The sequence below is a fragment of the Protopterus annectens genome, chromosome 2.part0, assembly GCF_019279795.1.
Source record: "Protopterus annectens isolate FY-2018-M chromosome 2.part0, PAN1.0, whole genome shotgun sequence".
Taxonomy (NCBI): Eukaryota; Metazoa; Chordata; order Ceratodontiformes; family Protopteridae; genus Protopterus; species Protopterus annectens.
Genome location: NC_056728.1, coordinates 1568602519 through 1568624621, shown reverse-complemented (window position 1 = coordinate 1568624621; position 22103 = coordinate 1568602519). Strand labels below are relative to the sequence as shown.

The 22103-nt window shown below is 38.1% G+C and overlaps 1 protein-coding gene across 6 annotated transcripts in view; it reads left to right on the top strand.

Moving 5' to 3' along the window:
* The window catches only part of ADAD1 (adenosine deaminase domain containing 1), a 2301686-nt gene that overhangs the window by 901793 nt on the left and 1377790 nt on the right, over window positions 1-22103 (top strand). The window lies entirely within an intron of this gene.

Here is a 22103-nt window from a genome sequence, read left to right as displayed (position 1 = left end):
GTTTTTAAAATGAAAAAAAATAAAAATTTTTGTTACCTTTTTTTTGTAAAAAAAAGGGGCCCTTTGGTTTTTTTTAAAAAAAAATGTTTCCTTTTTTTGGGGGAACCAAAACTCTTCTATCTGATTACCCTAACTCATAGGCCACACATATGCAGATTCCAGGCAATTGTTAACACAGGTACTGCACAGGCAGTACTTGCTAGACATTCCTGCAAGTCCCTCAGTGTTGCTGCATGTTTCTGGGCAGCCTCCATGACCAGTTTGCAACATGTGTTGTCATCTGTCTTGGATGGGCATCTGTTTATTTTCTACATAAATGTTGTCCCATACTTCATACACACATACATGACTGCACTGTTTGCCATGGTATATGCAATGGTGAGATAAGGCTACTTCTCCCACTCCTGAGTGCTACCTTTCAGATATGGGATCCAAAATGTGTACAAGCTACGGCTGCCTCTGTTGTAGGTGAGTGGGCAAATGTCATGGACATACTTCTTGGACATCAGACCATCACTTGGTGTGACATTGAGGCCCTGTACTTGATGGAAGGTGTGTACTCAAGAAGAATGAATGCTGTTAGTACCTCACAAGCTGCTTCCACAATATGTTATTTGAAGTGTGTACACACATATGCTTCCAGTGTTTGTTAAGGAATGTATTCCCTATATTTGTTGTCCTAACATAGGATTCTATATTACACATTTGTTGCTCATGTAAGGGTCACATTACAGGTTGTAAAAGGTGTGGAATGTGGTATTGTGATTCGCCGTTGTTTAGATCAGGAACAGTTGCCATTGTAATACTGGTGCATACACTGTTGTAGCCACTGTATAAGGGTAATGTTTCAGACATGTCCCTACTGTAGGCCATTTGTCCCATCATTTCGTTCATATCTGTCCACACATCTTGCACTGACAGGTTCTTAGGTATACTGCAGGACTCTTACATACCCTTCAGATATGCCACCATGATGACCACTGTGATGCAGTGCAGTTAACAGAAACAATAAGTGAACATGTACAGCATGCATTATAGGTAGGTGTGTTAAATGTGTGCATAGCAAACACCATGGCCATAACATGGCCGGTGTGTTGGCAAACCTCAACAAAACAACTTCATACTCACAGCTACAGGCTGCTGCCCCTGTTGTATACCAGAGGGACTTACATAGTTGTGTAAGAGACATAATGTCAGTAGCCACACCTGTAGCATTGGTACAGGGTGAGACCAGCATTTCAGTACATCAACAGTACAAACCCACAATACTAGAGATTATGCACATATGTTCATTACTACACTGCAGCAACAGACTATCCTATCTGACATATGCATGTAGATACTTTACAGATGAAGATGGATAAGCAACAGTGGTCTACTAATGTGGCCTGGGGTCTTATCTGGATGCTCCCCATCCATTGTATGGGTGGCATCCACCTCCACAATGCTATCTTCACGTTGCTGGCTTGACTGGTGGGCAGGTACCCCAAGGCTGGTGTGGAGCTCCTCAGCATGTGTCAGTGGGGGCTGGATAGCATGACTCACACCTGTGGCTAGCTGGTCCCTCCTAATGGAAGCAGCACACTGATGGATGTGGCAGATCAGTCAGTGCACCAGTGCTGCACCTGCTCATAACTGTGATTATGCAGGCCAACATCATTCACCCTGTGAACGAGCTCGTTCCACAGGGCAGTCCTTTCCTGCAGATTATGGGCCCTGCACCCAAATAGGATGCCATGATAGAATATTACAAATTGTATGATGACATCATTTTCTTGTGGTGTGTAAGCAGGGATCCATTCCCATGGCATTGTACCTGGATGACATAAACAGGAAAAAAGGTCAGAGGACCTCATACTGCAAGGATATATAAGTTGTTAATTGACATCTCCCCCCCCCCCCAGATCTGCAATAATAATCTAAGCACACAAATCAGTGGGTATGTTTACACCAAACCTACTGTTGGGACATATGTCTTATTGTTCAACAAATATTGAAATGTGTTTCTATTAATGTTCCATGTTGAAACACTATCATTGGTGGCCTGTTGCTATCAATGTAACCTGCATGCCTTTGTAATGGCCACTGTGGTTCCATATATGCATGTGTTCTGTTTGCTATGCAACTGTTCCAAATCTCGTGTTTTGGGCTAATGGGAATATCTATGCATGTTGTTATAACTAATCCTGGATTGTGTTGACTATTACTAACCCACATATGTTCTAAAACTGCAACACCATAGCACGTTTGGGAAGGCCGATCGCAGAGGACCACCTCTTCCACCTCATTTGGCCATGGCACTAGGCCACAGCATGTCTGGGAACCACCCCGGGACCTCCTAGTCCACTGGTCCTGCACCACCTTTGGATGGAACTGCCTCAGGGGATTGGGCTCATCTCACACCTGAGAGCAAGCATGGACAGGATCCTGTCACCCAAATTCTGAAGGAAATTTGGAGATCTGCTATGCCAGCTTGAGGGCTGCATGGCGCAATTAGAGGGTCAGCCTGCGCCTCCTGCTCATCCCCCAGCACAGCCACCTTCAGAGCTGTGAAGGTGCAGTGGTGGCTGCCCATAGGTGGGGACCTCATTCCCACTGTTTCCATTTGAGGGCTCATGTTACCGATTTCCAAACACCCCGCGCCGTCCAAGGTGTTTACCCCTACATGTGTCATATACCACCCCTGTATGCTGTCTTGTCTGTATTGTCTGTCTTCCGACCCAACCTACCTCCCCAAATATACCTACTATCCATCCCCAACATCCCACTCTCACCTAAAAAAAAAGGGCAATCTGTTCCCAAAAAAAATTTTTCCCCATACATATCTGTCCATTTTGCACACGTGTCCACTGGACACATGTAATCTGGTCTGATTGGCTTCACAAAACATTACTGTTGTCCTCACCCCTCTCTCAGGGGTTTGAATGTCCATATACACCTCCAAATTCAGTATATATATATATATATATATATGCACAGCTGTTGCTGTAGAAGAAATGGACAGCTATGGACCTTCCCTACAACTGCCCTGCACATCCCTAGTTACTTTCCCTATTGCCTTTCCCTCTTTGTGCCCCCTTTTTCACCACTTTCCTATCACCCCTTTTTTCTTTTCTTTTAAAGAAATCAGCCCGGGGGTAAGTAGGAGTAACCACTTTTAAGCAGTAGTAAGCAGGATTAAGCCTGTTTGCATAGCACTAAGCAATGCCTACACAGATTAAACAATTTTCTGGCTGTCTGTAAGCATATTTAACCGGTAGTTAGAATTCCTTACCATCACGCAAACCCAAACAAACCCACTTACAACTGTTTAAAAGTGTCTTAATCACTCTGTATCCAACAGCCCTTGTTCTGCTCAGCAACAAAATAATCAGCCCTTGCAAGTCTTGAACCCAGGACACTGCACACCATAGCCACAGCAATTTACCACTAAGATATCTGAGCTGTAGACATGTGTGATGTTTTCTCAAACATATTATGCAGCACAGTCATTCAACAGTAGGGAAAATGTATATATGTGTGTGTGTGTGTGTGTGTGTGTGTGTGTGTGTGTGTGTGTGTGTGTGTGTGTGTGTGTGTAGATATGCATGTTGAACCTCTCACTGCAAAACATCTGACCAAAGGCAGTGCAAATGGAGTGAAGGGGCCCATAATAGGGATCTCTTGTAATTATTGCCATTATCCCTTCTTCCACAGCTGAACTGTTCTGCCTTGCAACAAAGTAGAGCATCACATGTGGACAAAGCCTAACTTTAGGGAGGGATATATAGGGACAGATTGTAGATATGCCTATTACAAACCTATGAAGTTTGTGCATGATACATTTCACATTACCATGACTGTTCTGAAGGTAGTGGAGTCTGAAACTCGTGTCAGTCATGACTTCATTATGCCTACCTTCTGTTATTTGCCAGACTAATATAGATGTTTGGAGGAGCAGAACAAACAATATGATGTCTTAAATCTTGACATTCTGTGCAGATCTGCACAGTTGACAGGTATGGCCAACTGCCTACATGGCCAGATGCTAGGTCCATAGCAGTTGTTCAGCAGGACATCATTACAGCAAGTCTTGATGACACATATAAATCTTTCAAAATAATCTATCCCATTATTGCAGACCAAGTACTACATTCAATTACATGCTGACATGTTTCATATACCTGTTTTATTTGTATGCTCTTTTTTATGTTCCACTTGATGATGTCTTCCTTGTTTGGTTTGGTTTTTTTTTAGTATTTTTTTAGTATTATTTTTGTTTTCCTTTTTTTATTTCTCTCTCTCTCTCTCTCACTCTCTCTCTCTCCACTACAGGGATCAAGCTGGTTTGAATAGGTTGCAGCATGGCTTTTGTAGGTGATGTTCATGATCAGGTGATGACCTCTGCACCAATTGGTGTTCCCCACTTGCTAATTGCATGCAGGCAGTTGTATAGTTCTTCCAATAGCCAATGTCATAGCAACCCACTGCTATAAATTACTACATCATGTGGGCGTTATCCCTTTACCTTTCCTGTATGGAAGACATCCCTCCTGTGTTTGGACAGCAGTGTTACAGACAGCAGGTCGCAATACCTCCTACAGCAGGACTTGTGAAAACAGGCCAACTACATGTTTGTATAAGGTACCAGAGCTAGGGGAAATACGTGAGTATTGCTGTTATATGCATTGAATACTGCTAGTTTTACATGGTTGTGTTTACATGCTAGTTTTGCATGGAATGCAGTCTGTTCTCCACACAGGTCTTGTCCCCAACATATTAGTGGCATTCTCTCTTTTGATTGCTATCAGTACATGGCAACATCCATTTGTGTTTCTGACTTCATATTCCCGAGTAAGGGTATGTTGCAACCAATCCTGTAACACCAGCAACTTTCACAGTGTATAACAGCAATATTTCAAATATGACCCTATGTTTCAGCCTCTGTCCTCCACCTATATACCAGGTTGTAGGAAAGTCACCAACAATGACACAGCAAAGAAATGCACTTTATTCCACACAGCACAGCATAATGCAAAGCAAAACATTTTGCTTTGCATTGTGCTGTGGTGTGTGGAATAAAGTGTATTTCCTTGCCATGTCATTGTTGGTGACTTTCCTGCAACCTTTACTTACATTATTTGTCATTTTTGAGGTTGTGTTCACTTTATTTTTTGACCTATATACCAGGCTTTGCTCAGATGTCATGCAGTAAGAGGCTGATAGGTAATGGTGTATCCTTATTTAGTGCTGACATTCCTGCTATCATTCCAGTGATGTTGTGGACTACCACACAAATTGTGGGGTACGGTCCATATATATATGAGGCCTACAGCTGGACAAAACATGTGTGACCCTGTACAGTCTGGAGGTCAGTGTATGGAGAACACTGTTATATGTCCTTGTAAGACATTTTATGGGGGAGGGGTATGAAATGTTTTTAATCTAGGCTGTTACAACATGTGAGGGATATCAGTAATAAGAAATATTAAGGTATATGGCTGTACATTTTCATACATTTCACCATAGGAACAGTGGTGGGCTAAAGCTTGCTGTCTTACACACAGTTCTGTTGGTCAGTGTGAAAGTGACATTTTTAGTTAAGCATTGTTATGTAACAGATACATTTACATTGTGACAACTGATACTTTCCCCCTAGGGGATGAGTACAGAGTGTAACTGGAGGCTGTTGAACTACACCTGTAATTAAGTGTTGATTGATTCTTATCTTCAAGGCAAGTGTGTTTTTTACTGTTGTACTACTTGAAGGCTTTAACCTAGACAACAAAGTATGTTATGTTTTGCAGATTACAGTGACATATGTTTTCTTTGAGAGTTGCATTTACCAATTATTATGTATTTCAAAAAGCTAAATGCTATAAGAAATGACATAAACAACTGAAATAGTACACAAATAAACATTTCTATGTGTGCAGACTGTGTGTGGTGTCATGTCCTTTACATTGTGTATAGGTATAAGTTTCATGTAATAATTCTGATTTGTAGGAAAGAATCAGACACTGGCCATTTGAAAAGGTGGCAACTGTAAGAATAATGACTGTTTGATATGTGTTGTGCACACTCTCTATATACTCTCATATATATATATATATATATATATATATATATATATGTGTATATATATATATATATATATATATATATATATATATATATATATATATTTATATATGTGTGTGTGTGTGTGTATATATATATATGTATGTATATATATATATATATATATATATATATATATGTGTGTGTGTGTGTGTGTGTGTGTGTGTCTATCATTAGAATGTTTAGTGCTTCCACATTGTACATTCCCTATGGTAGACTGACTGTTTTGCATGATATGTTAGAGAAATCATCCACACATCTTTCAGCTGAGATGGCTTACTGGTAACTTGTGGCTATGTTGTGCATGGTCCTTGGTTCAAGACTTGCAAGTGCTGGTTATTTTGTTGCAAGGCAGAACAGTTCAGGTGTGGAGAAAGGGATAATGGCAATAATTACAAGAGATCCCTATTTTGGGCCCCTTCACCCCCCATTTACAGTGCCTTTGGTCAGATGTTTTGCAGTGAGAGGTTCAGAATGTGGCTCCAATGTCTGAATGCACTATATATATATATATATATATATATATATACATATATATATATATATATATATATATATATATAAACGTATTTATATATATATAAATAAATAAAAATGCATGTCTATACACATATATATATATATATATATATATATATATATATATATACATTTTCCCTACTGTTGAATCACCGTGCTGCATATGTCTGAGAAAACATCACACATATCTACAACTCAGATGGCTTAGTGGTAAATTACTGTGGGTATGGCGTGCAGGGTCCTGGGTTTGAGACTGGCAAGGGCTGATTATTTTGTTGTTGGGCAGAACAAGGGCTGTTGGATACAACATGATTAAGGCACTTTTCAGCAGTTGTAAGTGGGTTTGCATGGGTTTGCGCGATGGTAAGCAATGCTAACTTCAGGTTAAATATGCTTACAGAAAGCTGGAAAATTGCTTATTCTGTGTAGGCATTGCTTAATGCCGAGCAAACAGGCTTAATCCTGCTTACTACTGTTTAAAAGTGCTTACTCCCACTTACCCCCGTGCTGATTTCTTTAAAAGAAAAGAAAAAAGGGGTGATAGGAAAGTGGTGAAAAAGGGGGCACAGAGAGTGAAAGACAATAGGGAAAGTAGCTAGGGATGTGCAGGATGGATGTAGGGAAGGTCCATAGCTGTCAATTTCTTCTACAGCAACAGCTGTACATATATACTGAATTTGGAGGTATATTTGGACACTCAAACCCTGAGAGAGGGCTGAGGACAACAATAATGTGTTGTGAAGCCAATTAGACCAGATTACATGTGTCCAGTGGACACGTGTGTGAAATGGACAGTTATGTATGGGGCAAAATTTTGGAGGGGGGCAGATTGCCTTTTTTTTAAGGTGAGAGTGGGATGTTGGGAAAGGATAGTAGGTATATTTGGGGAGGTAGGTTGGGTCAGAAGACAAACAAGACAGACAAGCTAGCATACAGGGGTGGTATATGGCATGTGGAGGGCTTGGACAGGGAGGGGTGTTTGGAAATCAGATGCCCACGAGCTCCCAAATGGTAACATTGGAACTGAGGTCCCCACCCATGGGCAGTCACCCCTGCACTTTCACAGCCCCAAAGGTGACTGTCCTGGGGGGCTGAGTAGGTGGGGCAGGCTGACCCTCTAATTGTGCTATGCGGCCCTCAAGCAGGTGTAGCAGATATCCCAATTCTCTGCAGAGCTCCCTACACACCAGACCCCAGACCTGACTTTGGGTGACAGGATCCTGTCAGCACCCACTCCTAGGGAGGGGACAAGCCCCATCCCTTGAGGCGGTTACATTCAAAGGTAGTGCAGGACCAGCAGATGAGGAGGTTCCGGGGTGGGTCCCAGACATGCTGGGGCCTAGTGCCATGGCCAGATGAGGTGGGAGAGGTGGGTCCACTGGGACCGGCCTTCCCAAAAGTGCTATGGTGTTGCAGTTTTAGAACATATGTGTGTTATTAATAGTCAACACAATCCAGGATTAGTTAGAACAGCATGCATATATATTCCCATTAATCAAAAACACCAGATTTGGAACAGTTGTATAGCAAACAGAACACATGCATATATGGAACCACAGTGGCCATTACAACATCATGCAGGTTACATTGATAACAACAGGCCACCAATGACAGTATTTCAACATGGAGCATTAACAGAAACACATTTAAAAATTTATTGAACAATAGGACATATGTCCCAACAGTAGGTTTGGTGTAAACATATCCTTTGATTTGTGTGCTTAGATTATTGTTGCAGATATATTGGGGGAGAGAGAGATGTCAATTAACAACTTATATATCCTTGCAGTAGTCACAACTTTAATGATCATTGCTCTGCAGGTATTCTTACAATACCCTATGGCCTTAGTTTGGGCAGTGGTATGTTAGTACTTGTATACTTCAGCTGTCTTATACCTAAATTCTACTTGTCTTAACTGGTAGACCTGTGGAGGGAATGTTTGTTTCTACACATATTCCCAGATTCCTAGTTGTAATTCTGCACATACTTCTCAATCTCTTAATGCACAACATCTGGACAAAGCTTGACAACATGAGGGCACAAATAGGGACATATTTTGAATATTGCTCTTATAATCTTTTAGACAGTTGCTATAGTAACAGGATTTGTTTTAAAATACAATTTCTGAAGGATTTGAAGACACTCAAATGTATGTCATTCTTTAGTGACTACAATCCTGAGATCATCCCACTGATTTCCCAGGAAAAAAGAGGAACAGGCCAAAATATGAGCCAAATATCTGGACATTCTGGGAAAATCTGTACAGTTGAGAGGTATGAGCATACAGCTTACTACCACTCCCAGGATTCAAACCATGGCTGTGTGTGTGTTAAAAATGCAATAACTTCTGTTTCATCAGGGTGAGCTATTTAGACACCGCTGTCTGTTCCATCAGTATTTTCTTTGTAAGTCTCTCTTAGTTGTACAATCTGACGTAATTACAACAGTCATACAGACATTCCTAGACATATTTCTATGTATCACAGTGTGAGAAAAGTGGTTGACACAACAGTACTATTCTGATATCAGATGTTGGTGAATGCTTCATGTCAGGCCATACAATACCAGAGCAAACACTACCAATCCAGGATTTAAAACTTTATTGCCAGGCAGTTACAGTTTTCTTATCTGAAAGACCTGTGGGGGGAATGTTTATTGACACTACCTGACTGTTTCTATACATATTCCCAGATTCATAGTTAATATTATGCACATATCTCTCAATCTCTTAATGCATACACTCTAGACAAAGTTTGACAACATGGGGGTACAAATAGGGACATATTTTGAATATTGCTCTTATAAACTTGGAGAGTTGCTAGAGTAACAGGATTTGTTTTAATATACATTTTCTGAAGGATTTGAGGTCTGAAAATGAAATGTATGTCATTGTTAAGTGACTACAATTCTGGGATCATCCCGGTAATTTGCCAGGAGGACAAAGGAACAGGCCTAAAATATGAGCCAATTATCTGGACATTCTGCAAAAATCTGTACAGTTGAGAGGTATAATTATGCATACAGCTTACTACTACCACTCCCAGGATTCAAACCATGGCTGTGTGTAATAAAAATACAACAATTTGAGTTTCATCAGAGTGAGCTCTTTAGAAACTGCTGTCTGTTCCTTTAGTGTTTTATGCCCAGGTTTCTCTTTTGTACAATCAGACCTTATACTTACAAAAGTCTTATACAGACATTCCTAGACATATTTTTTTTATGTAACACAGTGTGGGTAACAGTGGTTAACACAACATTATTACTATTCAGAGACTGCAACACTAAATGCCATACAATACCAGAGTAAACACAACCAGTCCAGGATTTAGAATTTTATTGCCAGGCAGTTACGGTTTTATTGAAATATGACCTATATGGGACTATTACTATCATATTGTCTGGTTTATTCAGTACAACCCATACACAGTTTTTATACTGGCAGATGACTTTCTATTACTTTATATTTATTTGGTATGACTACTACAAGCAGGATTGTTACTCACCAGCCTCTTGATGCAGCCTTTGCAACCTGCTAGCATGGGCTTCCTGATTCACAGCCCACTCAGCTGTAGCTGTAAAGGGAATAGAGAAATATTTAGGCATACCTAACCATCACATACACAGGGTGGACTTTAGTAAACAGTTATTGATATGAATACTTACACACTGCTGGGACATCACCCCTCTGCCTTGCTTCTTGGACCCACTGGTCCAAGACCTCCCTCTTTCTCTGCTACAAGTCAGCATAGTGGTGCCAGACCTGCTCACCAGTCCGAGGGATACCAGTGGCACTGGTGAGATTGCTGGTGAGACAGTCCCAGGCTTCCACTTTATATTGGGAGCCCTGGTACTGGCCCTCAGTAGTCTCTCATCATGGTTATTTACCAGGAGTCCTACCATGACCTTGGACTCCTTTATGCCCCAGCACTGCACCCAGCAGCACATGCCCTCACCAACTCTTGCCATACTGCCTACAGTGGGAAGCTACAACCAATTATGAGCTATATTCACACCTGCGGAGTTTAAATATGGCCGATTTCCCACCCTTTGCCTTGATTAGATGGCTTTGAATATGCTGAGCTAAGCTAAGCTATGGGCAAACCTGCTTAGCAAAGGTTGGCAATGCTTGAAGGGGCAGGTTCAGCATTGCTTACCAATGGGCAAATCCACTTAGCTGGGCTACTCATTGCTTAGCAGTCATATTTACACAATGCTTACACCTGGTAAGCAGAGCTGTGCAATGCTTAGTATTGCTTATTTTTTTATTTTATACACTATCTGTTGTATGGGATTCATTCATCATTCATTGCATATTAGAAATCTGTTTACTGTCCCTGACATCCCCCAATATACGTTCATTACATTTATTCATGTGTGACTATACTGTATGGGGCGCTTGTGTTTATATGGGGGGGTTTCACAACTTTATTACACTGACACCTCACATCTGGACCTACTACAGTACTCTGGTTAACAAATATTATGTTATTTCTTAGCTAATTATAAAAAAATTGTTTATGTACTGCTTTCACATGTAAAATGCAAATTGGTTACACTGGGGACTGAACCAGGAATGGCTGCTTGCAAAGTGCACACTCTAACCACTATACTATTGCAACACTGCTTAAGTTGGATGCCTCTTGCTATTTAACTTCTTGTGCTGTTTAAGCTGGACTAAGCGTAGCTAAGCAATGAGCACACCCACGCAGCTACGTTTAAACTTTATCAAATTTATAAAAAATAATTATTTGTTGTGGTTTTTTTCTTTGCACCCTTCAGAATATCCCTGCTAATGCTAAACCTGCTATTCTATCAACTTCTCCTTTGTGGGACGATTGTCTCTTATGGCTTTGTCCAGATTCCTTACTCTGATGGATTGGGAGGTGTGCGCTATATGCTTATGCTAAATCTGTTATTTTATCAACTTTATGGCTTGGTAGGGAAAATTGTCCCTTATGGCTTTGTCCAGATTTCTTACCCTGATGGGTTGGGGGTGTTACGAGTATTCTTGCTCATTTGAAATTGCCAAATGGCAATTCTGGAGTACAGGAGAGGGTATGTATTGTGAGAGCTCTGCTCTCAGACACACCCCCTGCACTCGTACACAGAACCATGTCCATTTTACAGCATGGCAGTGTGCTGTGCTCCACAGGAACAGTCCCTGCTGTGCAGGAATAACTTATTCCTGCACAGCTGCTTGCTGAATCCTGCAGTCAGTTTATGTACATGGAAGTAATTGCAACAATGTGGGGGATTGTGTTATTATGTTGTTAGTAAGTGGCTTCTTTGAACTTTTCATCAAACCTGTAATATTTTATTCCACTGATGTTAAAAATGTTTTTAATTCTGAATTTTTCACATCATCCTTATTGTGTTTGTCCATAACAAGTTGTTCTTTTATTAGTGTAATGCTTAATGCACTAAATCATTTCATAGTAATTCTTATACCTATTGTTCTGATACGTCAGCATATAAATGCTTTTCATTAAATATAAATAGGTTAAATAACCCTTTAAAGAGAAATAGTTTAAATATGTATTTAACTCTACATAAAGCAGACATTGTTTTTCTACAGAAAGCTCATTTATTGATTAATGATTTAAATAGATTGTTGTTAAAGGATTATTCAGTTTTAATTGGCTCTCACTTTGGTTCAAAAAGAAGAGGTGTTATTATTCTCTGGGAAAAAAGCATGTCTACCTAGAAGAGTGGATTCCTATTCTGACAAGAATGGTATGCTGGGATTAATGGTAATAGAAGTTGATAAAAAATACTATACCCTTATAAATACATATTGGATAACTGGGATTGATTCTAAAACAGTTAATAAATGCTTAGATATGACAACACTATACTCTAAAGGAAAAATGTTGATAGCTGGTGATTTTAACTGCATCCTATCAGACGAAGGCACTACTAATGCTAAACAACTCAGGCTATCTTCAGTAGTGACATATTTACATTATTATATTAATGCAATGTATATGAAAGATATATCAGATTTAAAATGAGATGGTTCTTTAAAATATAATCACTATTCTTTTAGATTTGGGACTTAAACCAATACCGATAAAGTACTGTTATCCAATGCATTATACTCCAAAATAGAGGAGGTACTAATAGTTTCATGTTCCTTATCTGACCACAATGCTATTACATTTAAATTAACTTTAAGTCCAAACAATTTAATTTCTTGCCAAAGACTTGCAGCATATATACATAAATAAAACAAAAGGCTTTAATGAATGGTAATTTGCTATGGGACATGTTAAAAACGTACTTATATGGTAAAGTAAAGAACTGGTATATTTGTAAAAGAAAGGAATGGGATACAGAGTTAAATGTTCTCCAAGCTGAAATTGATAAATTAAAATTAAACTCAGTGATAAAGTTGCAAGCACACAGTTGAAAAATCTATATCAAAAATACATAGAAATCTTACATCATAAGATTTTCATTCATCTACAAAAAACTAAATTATAGTCATATTCAATAAATCCCAAAAGCCTTCACAGAATAGCTATTAGATATAAAAAAACATGAAAAAAATAAACCATATCAAGGAGATTGTTTATAAAGAAAGTAAAAAGACTATTAATGTTACAGATCTGAAAGATATATTAAAATATTTTAGCAAGTATTATGAAGAAATTAATAAAACAAAGTCATACCTAAGTAACAGCAACTTATTGGATAGTTTTTTTTAAAGACATACATAATAAACTATCCAAAGAACAGAAAAGCAAGATTGATAACTATTTTTTTCATTTAAGGAATTAAAAGACCAAATTAAAAATTGTAAAACTAATAAAGCACCAAGTATAGATGGGATAATACCTGAGCTATACAAACTTTTACCTGATAATATTTTTACATTTTTATTAAATGCTTTTGCAGAAATTAAGAGTGCATCTAATATCCCCCCATTATGGTGATATTCTCTTATTATACCCATTTTTAAATCAGATAAGGACCATGCTCTATGTTCTTCTTATTGACCCATATCACTTTTAGATGTAGAGTACAATATTTTCTTGTCTATATTAGCAAAAAGATTAAATCAAATGCTCATTGGTTTAGTAAATGAAGAATAGACTGGGTTTATAGTTAATAGGAAAGCTCAAAATAATGTAATAAGACTCTTTTCTTTGATATGGCAAACAAAAATAAAAATAGTTATCTATAATAAGCTTAGATATGGCCATAGAGTTTGACTCTGTAAATTGGCCATACTTGTTCAGAGTACTTAATGAATATAATGTTTCCACTGATTTTATAAAGTTAATTAAAAAGCTTTATGATAACTCCATTTCTTTTGTCAAAATAGACTCCTTTATATCCAGCCTCTTTGAGATCTGAAAAGGTACCAAACAGTGATGCTCTTTATTCGCTTTTTGCACTTATTATGGAGCACCATTTGCTAACTATATAAGATCTAACATAAACATTAAAGATTTTAAAATAAATGAAAACGGTTTCTTCTAAAATTCTACTTTTTCCTGATGACTTTCTGCTCACTAATGCTAATATTGAACTCTCACTGAAACATATAATTGGTTCTATGGACTATTTTGAAAATATTTCAGGTCTGAAATTTAATCACAATAAAACAAAAACCTTGCTTATAAACAAAGGGATGACCACTAAGTTAAACTCTTACAAAAATTGGCTGAGACAATTTACAGTTAAAATATTTAGAAATTACTATTGCGAATAATAATAAAAAAATCAATTTTAGTTAACTACCAAAATAAATCTAATTGATACAATATCCATATTAACAGACAATTGGAATAACTTATTTTTCACATTTGAAGATAAACTTGCATTGATCAAAATGATAATCTTACCAAAAATCTTATTCTTTAGTCAGTATTAATTTTCCTACTAAAAAAGTAATACAAAATAAACTCTATTTTACTAAAGTTCTTATGGTATCCCAAAAAGCCAAAATCTCCTTAGGCTGTCACATCAAAAGTTGGGAGGAGGGAGACACTGGTTTCCCCAATATTGACTTATATTCTAATAATTATTAAATATTCTAGTGGCTTGACTCTTATTATGCTTCCATTTGGAAATCAATACATGAAAATATACTAATAGTTAATAAATCTATAATATAAACTTACACAAAATTAGACATCAATACCTTTTCTGGAGTTTCAAAAGACTATAAATTAAATGAAAGGGATGCGCTTACTCTCTACCCATTCATAAATCAAGTTCTGTTAATATTCAAGAGCTATATGAATTCAAATTATCTAATCAAAAATCTACTAATATTATTTCCTGTAGCTTTCACAAATGGATGCTTAATATCTTGTAACATAAGGAAAATGTTTGACTTAAAGAATAGTAATTTCATTTAATAGTATCAATTTCTGAATGAGAATAAAATACAGTCATCTGATTATCTGATTACTAGATGCAGTCTGGAAAATAGTAATTGGTTAGATATGAAAACATGTAAAGAATATATTCCAAGACAAAATTAAAATAGCATTATACATACAAACTAAAACTATTCCAAAAATCGTCGACTTCTTTTCTAATATAAATAATAATCCATCTAGAGGTAGGTCATGCTTGTCAATCATATATAAGATTACTAGAATTGAATTAATTCCCCCTGAACTGTCATACTGGAATTACTCAACAAAAATAAATAAAGAAGAGTTTTCTGAGAAAAGTTAGAAACTATCCTTAAAATTTGTAGGAAAATCAATATCCTCTATATACTGTAAAATTTTATACATGGACATTTTTACACAATTTTTCTAACGCTCTACAAAGTTGCTGTTATATATATATATAAAACGGAAAAAAAATAAAATGCTGGAGATGCAGTGAAACCCTTGATGCAGATTGTGTTCATATGATCATACAATGTAACATAGTGTCATCTTTCTGGACTGATTTTCAAAACTTTTGCCAAGCATTGTGGTCAGATAATTTTACTGTTATGGATTCTTTGATTTTGTTCAATGCCCCAATCCAGACATTGTTCCAGTATCACAAACACCTCTTCTTTGGTCTGCCCTAGTTATTGCTAGCAAAGGTATAACAAAATACTGGAATGCAAAACTACTTTCTCTTTTACTAGTGAATTTATCTGTTTAGACAAATCTGTTCAAAAAATGAATTACTACCATAAAAATGAGAAATAGAAATGTAACTTATCAATATATAGCCTTGCAGAAATTAAAATCTACTAGAAAAGTACAATTTGTTTCTGCATATAATTCTTGTTATGGACTTTTGTATATGTTTTATTTTGTTTCAAATTGTTGAATTATTTTTGGAATATGTAAAAGCAAATAAAAACTTAAAAAAATAGTTCCCAGAGTCAGTTGATGGATGTGTAGGCATGTTCCACTGCAAAGATAGTTCTAGTTCTGAATGTTAGCAGATTGACATGCATTGCATATCACACATTTTGCATTAATTTATACAGAATAGTTGATATGTTTACGAAAAAGTACTGGATACACCAGGGTTTCTGTGCATCGGGGAGGCAATACATGACTGCATTGTAGATATGTGACATATTGTTCAGTTCATTACGTTTTCACATGTAGTTTCATGGCATAAAGAGTAAATGGACAGTAAACAGCAATAATACATGCTACATTTGGCTTTGCATAACACAGCAGCAACCAACGGGTTTGCGTGATGGTTGGTAAAGTGTTTATGCACGTGAGATACAGAGATCCATTATTTTCCCTGTTTGTCCGTAGTTAAGCAGTATGCAAATGAGAGTCACATTGCTAAAAGTCTGCCAGTTAGTACTGAGTATGTGAACCACACCTCTATGGCAACAGGTGTGAATGCAGTGATACATTTCTTTTTAAGCCAAGGTAAAAAAAGCTTTGAATCCAAATGTATCGAATCATTTTAAATAAACAGTGATAATGCAATGACATCAATTCTTTATAGTACATGTGTTGCTGTGTGTTGACATAGCGCTATGAGTTTTAGTGGCATTGCATGGAGATAACTATAGCATTGTAGGACTGCTCACTGTTGCTTGGCATTGGTACATGATGCCGAAATCCATTCAAACACAGAGGCCAAAAGGTGAAGGGATCCATTACTTTTTCTGCTACTTATGTGTGTTGTGTGTGATTCTATTTTTTACCAGAGTATAGGAGTTAAAATGGAGTAGATAGGAAAGTGGTGAAATGGGGAGCAAACAGGGGGAAGAACAAAAGTAAAGCAATACAGGAATGTGCAGGATGGAGGTAGAAAAGAACAAAATCATGTTGTATAGCCAATTGGACCAAATCAAGTGTGTCAAGAAAACATGCATTTGAAATAAAAAGCTATGCATGGGACTATATGTTATTTTATTTTATTTATTTATTTATTTTTGTGGGACAGGTAGCCATTTTTTTTTCAATTCAATAAGAAAGGAATGCTGGGCAAGGAACTTGGGTATGTCTGCAGCAGGTAAGTTGGATAGATGAGGAAGCAAATTCAAACAAACAAGAAAACCAAGAAAAGAGAAAGGGATGATGAGGGACATGAAAGGTTGGGGGATACCATGACTGGGGTGAAGGAGGGGACAACCCAGGCTCATGCCTGTCAAACTTGGAGACAGTGAGAATCAAGTCCTCACCCACTGGACTGACATCATTGTCCTGTTACTCTGCTGGTGAAGAGAGTGCTTTACATCTTCTCCTCCTACTGACCATGAGGGAGAGCAACCTCTCCATCACCTCTCCATCTGGTGTAGGTGGACACCAGTGGTGCAGTGCATGTCTTTATACATCAACCCTGACATCTCCTGGTGAGTGAATAAATCCCTACTTCCACCACTGCTCCAGAAGGGTACCAGAGCACTAGCTGCTGGGGCAGTACTACCTGAGGGTACAGGTAATGCAGGGGTAGCAGAGGCAGTGCTTCCAGGTTGTGGCCCAGATGTGTTGGGCATCAGTGCTGGAGCTTGTGGAGCATGGAGAGGCTGATCCACTGGAGCTGGCCTACCTCTCTGTGCTGTGGAGAATTTAGTTATGTGGTACAGATGAATGACATGGAGATATTCTGACAACACATAATAGAAAATAAAAAAAGAGATGTGATGGGGTGAGAGAAAAAAAGAGATACAGTTAGTACCATCATATGGGACATGCTATGCATTAACACAATTATACAACCATTTTATCTGAGGTATGACAAAATGTACAACATAAGTACAGATTACTGACAGTAATCATTGAAATGTGCATATATTGCACTCATTCATGTTCCAATTATACAGATTACAGTTAACAGCATGGCATTTGTTCCACTTGTATAGTGTTTAATTTAACATAAATCTTATTAAAGAAATGCAGTATTGTATAGTTGTGATTCATGGCATTTGAACCCACAACCTCTGACTACAGTCTAATATTTCACTCCTAAAGTTGGTTTGTGCTACAGAGTAATGCAACTTGCTTTTACAGTTAGGATATGCACCCTCAATTTGCCACAACTGTATAGAAAACCCAAAATACTATAACTTTAATTTTTAAAGCTACAATAACACTTCTCTTGTGATGCATACATACCACTTGCTTCCCTCAGTCTCTTCATTCAAGAAACATGAGCTGTTCTATTTCATGTTCAGTATTAGCTGGGGAAAGAGCAGAAAAGAACAGTAGAGCATTATGCATACCAGTCTTCCTATATTTAACTTTCTACCTATTACAAGTACTCTGTTATGATCATACTTACACAGCTGTGGCATGTCCGCAGTCTCAAATTCTTTCAACCGACAGTTGAGGGTATCACTTTTATGCCTGTGTAGGTCATTAAAATGGGTCTATATCATATGTTCAGATTCTCACAAGTCTGAACGCCGAAACTTCAAACTGGGAAGTTCGAATTCTAAAAATAACGAAGCCGCAGAACATCAAATTCTTTCCCAGGGAAAGAATTCAGCGGGCCATTTCTGTGGCTTTGCTATTTCCTCCACTGTGGTGCGATCTCAGAGTTGATATATTTAAGTAGGGGGGTGTGGGGGGGGGCAAAGCCCCCACATTAGAAACAGTATTTAGTGTCTGTGTGTTTCCGCATTTTAGACCGGAACAGGGATTTTTTTTTCTCTAGGAAAAAAAATCACTGTTCTGAGTGTTCGGAGTATTTAGTTTTCGAACTTTTGGGTTTGATATTTACATAGTCAAAGTTTTGACACTTCGATTATGTGATATAGACCCCATTGAAATGATGCCTCCACTACTCTCGAGTGCTTGGGATTCTAGTAGCAATGGATACAGCCTGAGCCAAATGATTCCATGCCTCACACTTGTACTGGGAGCCAGAATAGTCCCCCTGCAGAAGCCTTTAGGTGTGGTGCTTTACCAGGAGTCCAGTAAATATCTTGAACTCCTGTACAACCCACCTCTGCACCCTAAACTGGGCAACTTCCCCTCTAACGCCAGTCATGTCTATCATCTAAACTAAAGTAATAGCAACTGATGCTTTCCTGCCAATTCCAGTTATCACATTTATTGGTAGATCACAAACCCGAGCAATGATGCCAGCCACCTTTGCATGATGTTAAGCAGAGCTTAGCAGTGCCATCAGGGAGGAAATAAATACTTGAAACTGGAAGGTTAATCTTACACTTGGTTTAAAATACTCTTAGCCATCCCATTTGCATTAAAACTGGCAACATCTCTGCATCCCAACCTAGGAATTATCAGCAAACAGACTACAACCAGCAGTACCATATTTCTCACTATTCATAATAGCAATCTCTAGTTATGTACCATACCCAAGAAATTACAATCCAAGATTACAGTGATGCCTAGAATCCAACTGCTGGCACAACCTTATCCAGTATAGCAAACAACTGAATATATCACATCCCATTGCACCCTCACCAGATCACTTCACACTGCAAAGTGTCAAGACCCAGGAAGTGTCATTAAAATCTCACTGTACCTCATTTGATGCCCCAGAGTACAAAGGAGTGACTTGCAATCAAATCTTTGCTGTGCCTTGCAGTACAACAAAACAAATGCCCAACAGTTTCTCCAAAAATGACTTCACCCACCCACAACCAATTATCCATGATAGGATTTGGGGCATAAGTGCAGTTGAAGAGTACCTACCCATTCTCTTTATCACTTGGATCAATTTGCCTTCTATCACTAAATCTGATACCACTACCAATTTAAAAGGAGTATACAAAATGCCTCTTCAACATTACTCCTTGATTCTCTAATGCCCACCTCACAATACAATCAAACTACCTGGCCCCAGCCTTTCATCCTGCCACTGGAAGACTTAACTAGCCCGGCTAACTAATGCCACTTTCAGATGCCACCTTCTTGTAAGCCAAAGCCCAAGTCACTGGGCACAAACAAAAACATAATTGCCTCTTAAGACCACTTGTTGGTGATGAGTAACCTTATCCAATTTGGACCTGCTTAACCAAGCAAACACTGCCAATTCCACAATATACAAATATATCCACTTCAGACTCCTCATAAAACTCACTTAAGGCAAAAGCACCTTAATACATGGAAACAGTATTTCCCATAAATCATATGAAATGTAACTTGTTGATATCTTATGCACATTCTTCAACAGAAACATAATAATGGCCCATCTAAAGTGAGTATCCTGTCAGACACCAGATCTTTAATTCTCTCTCAACCATTCATCATTCTCAAAATCCACCAATGATTGATAAAATCCCTCAACCAAGAAAACCTGGATGCCACACTGAAGGCTACCAGATGCATCCTTACCATTTTCACAGCCCCATCTAACTGCCATATATGGACCATATACCTTGCTATTAAGACCAACCATGCTCCATCCTACTGTGATACATTCTCCGCAAAAAATAGAAAGGCTGCTACAGCAGAACTATATGTACTTCTAGTTACTGTAGGTCAAGACTGCTCTACTAACCAACCCATTACAAACTGCCAATGTTCCATATCCCCTCTAGCAGTGCAACCAGATGGTCCTCTGCATTTGGAACCAAAGTGTGAAATATGTGAAAACAAAAATATGACAGACCATCAGCTAGCACTTTTAATCTACCAAGGAAATGTTTAGCAGAGAATGATAAATTCATCGCAAGACAGTTGCAGTACCAGCTTCCCTGATACAACATGAATTAAGACCAAGCTAGCCAATTTCCTTAACAATACTACTTGTCATATTAACAGAGGTGAAAACAACCTGCTTGTAAGTCAAATTTCCTTGCCAAACACCAGAAGTTGCCTAAATTGTCATCAGCTCCAAGCAGGTAATGTATTTCCTCCACTCATTTGGAGGAATTTTATGCTCCAACTGATAAAGCTGAAGAAGAGGAGGAGGCTGAACAATTCTATAAGTATCTGCAACACCTTTTGGAAATAACACCCAAACAATATAGAGGATGGAAATGCCAAAGCTGGTAGCCAAAGTACAACTGGAGTAAAGGGTAGGTTTGGCCTTGAATTACAAATTGAAGCAAGACATAGACTGGTAGATAATGCAATAAAAAACAACATATACTCCCTTGCAACAGCCTAGCAGATGGCTTTACACAAAAAATATCACCAGATGGACAATGCAGTTCAGTCCTCAGAGATACAGGTAGTATTCACTTAGTTTCGATCTTGGTTCAAGATTTGTTTGGATCTTGTTCGATTCAAACAGTTTCAGTTGCATGACATTTATCCATGCTGCTAACCATCATTATACCCCTATTTTGATAACAAAATGATTTAACTTCTTGTAATTTGCTGTTCACTATATGTATTATATTTACAATGTAATAAGCTGCATTTATCAGACAACCAGAGGATGGTGCCTTTTATTCTGAAAAGAGCAAAGAATGAAACTATGAGATACAAACAGCTGGTTGATTTTATCGACTGCTCCCAAACAGGCTCAGGGGAAAATATTAAAGTACAGCTTAAGTAATTCCCATAACTCTGTAGCAACTCCAGAAATCTGAAGGCTGTAGTGAGCAGAAGGACTGTAATATAAAGGCAGTTTTAAAGAAGCGCACTGCTCATAAAAGTATTTTGGTGTACTGCAGTAGCAGCAGTTTAGAATCTCCAGGAAAGAAGATGTCACTGTCAGGTACTAGTGTGGTATCAGAGAGGCAAGGGAATCCTTACAAGAGAAAGTTTGAAAAGAAGTTGTAAGACAACTGGCCACTGCAGCAACACTTATTCAATGCCTTACATAAGCATTTATTTTTAGTACAGTGCATTTCATGACACAACACAAAGCTCAGTATCTCAGGTTAATGTTATCAGTATAATTCCAGGGAGAAATAATGCTTAGAAAGTAGTTAATACTAGTTTGTTCTTTTCAGAAGGTAATGCAGTTATTGCACTGAGGGGGGATCAGAGTGTGGACAGTGACAGCAGTCCCATAAAAACTGATCATTCTAATACAGTTAACATCACTATAAATGATACACAGCCTCCAGGGCAAAATTGGAAAAAAAAACACAGAATATCTCAACTAATTACCAGTTCTATAA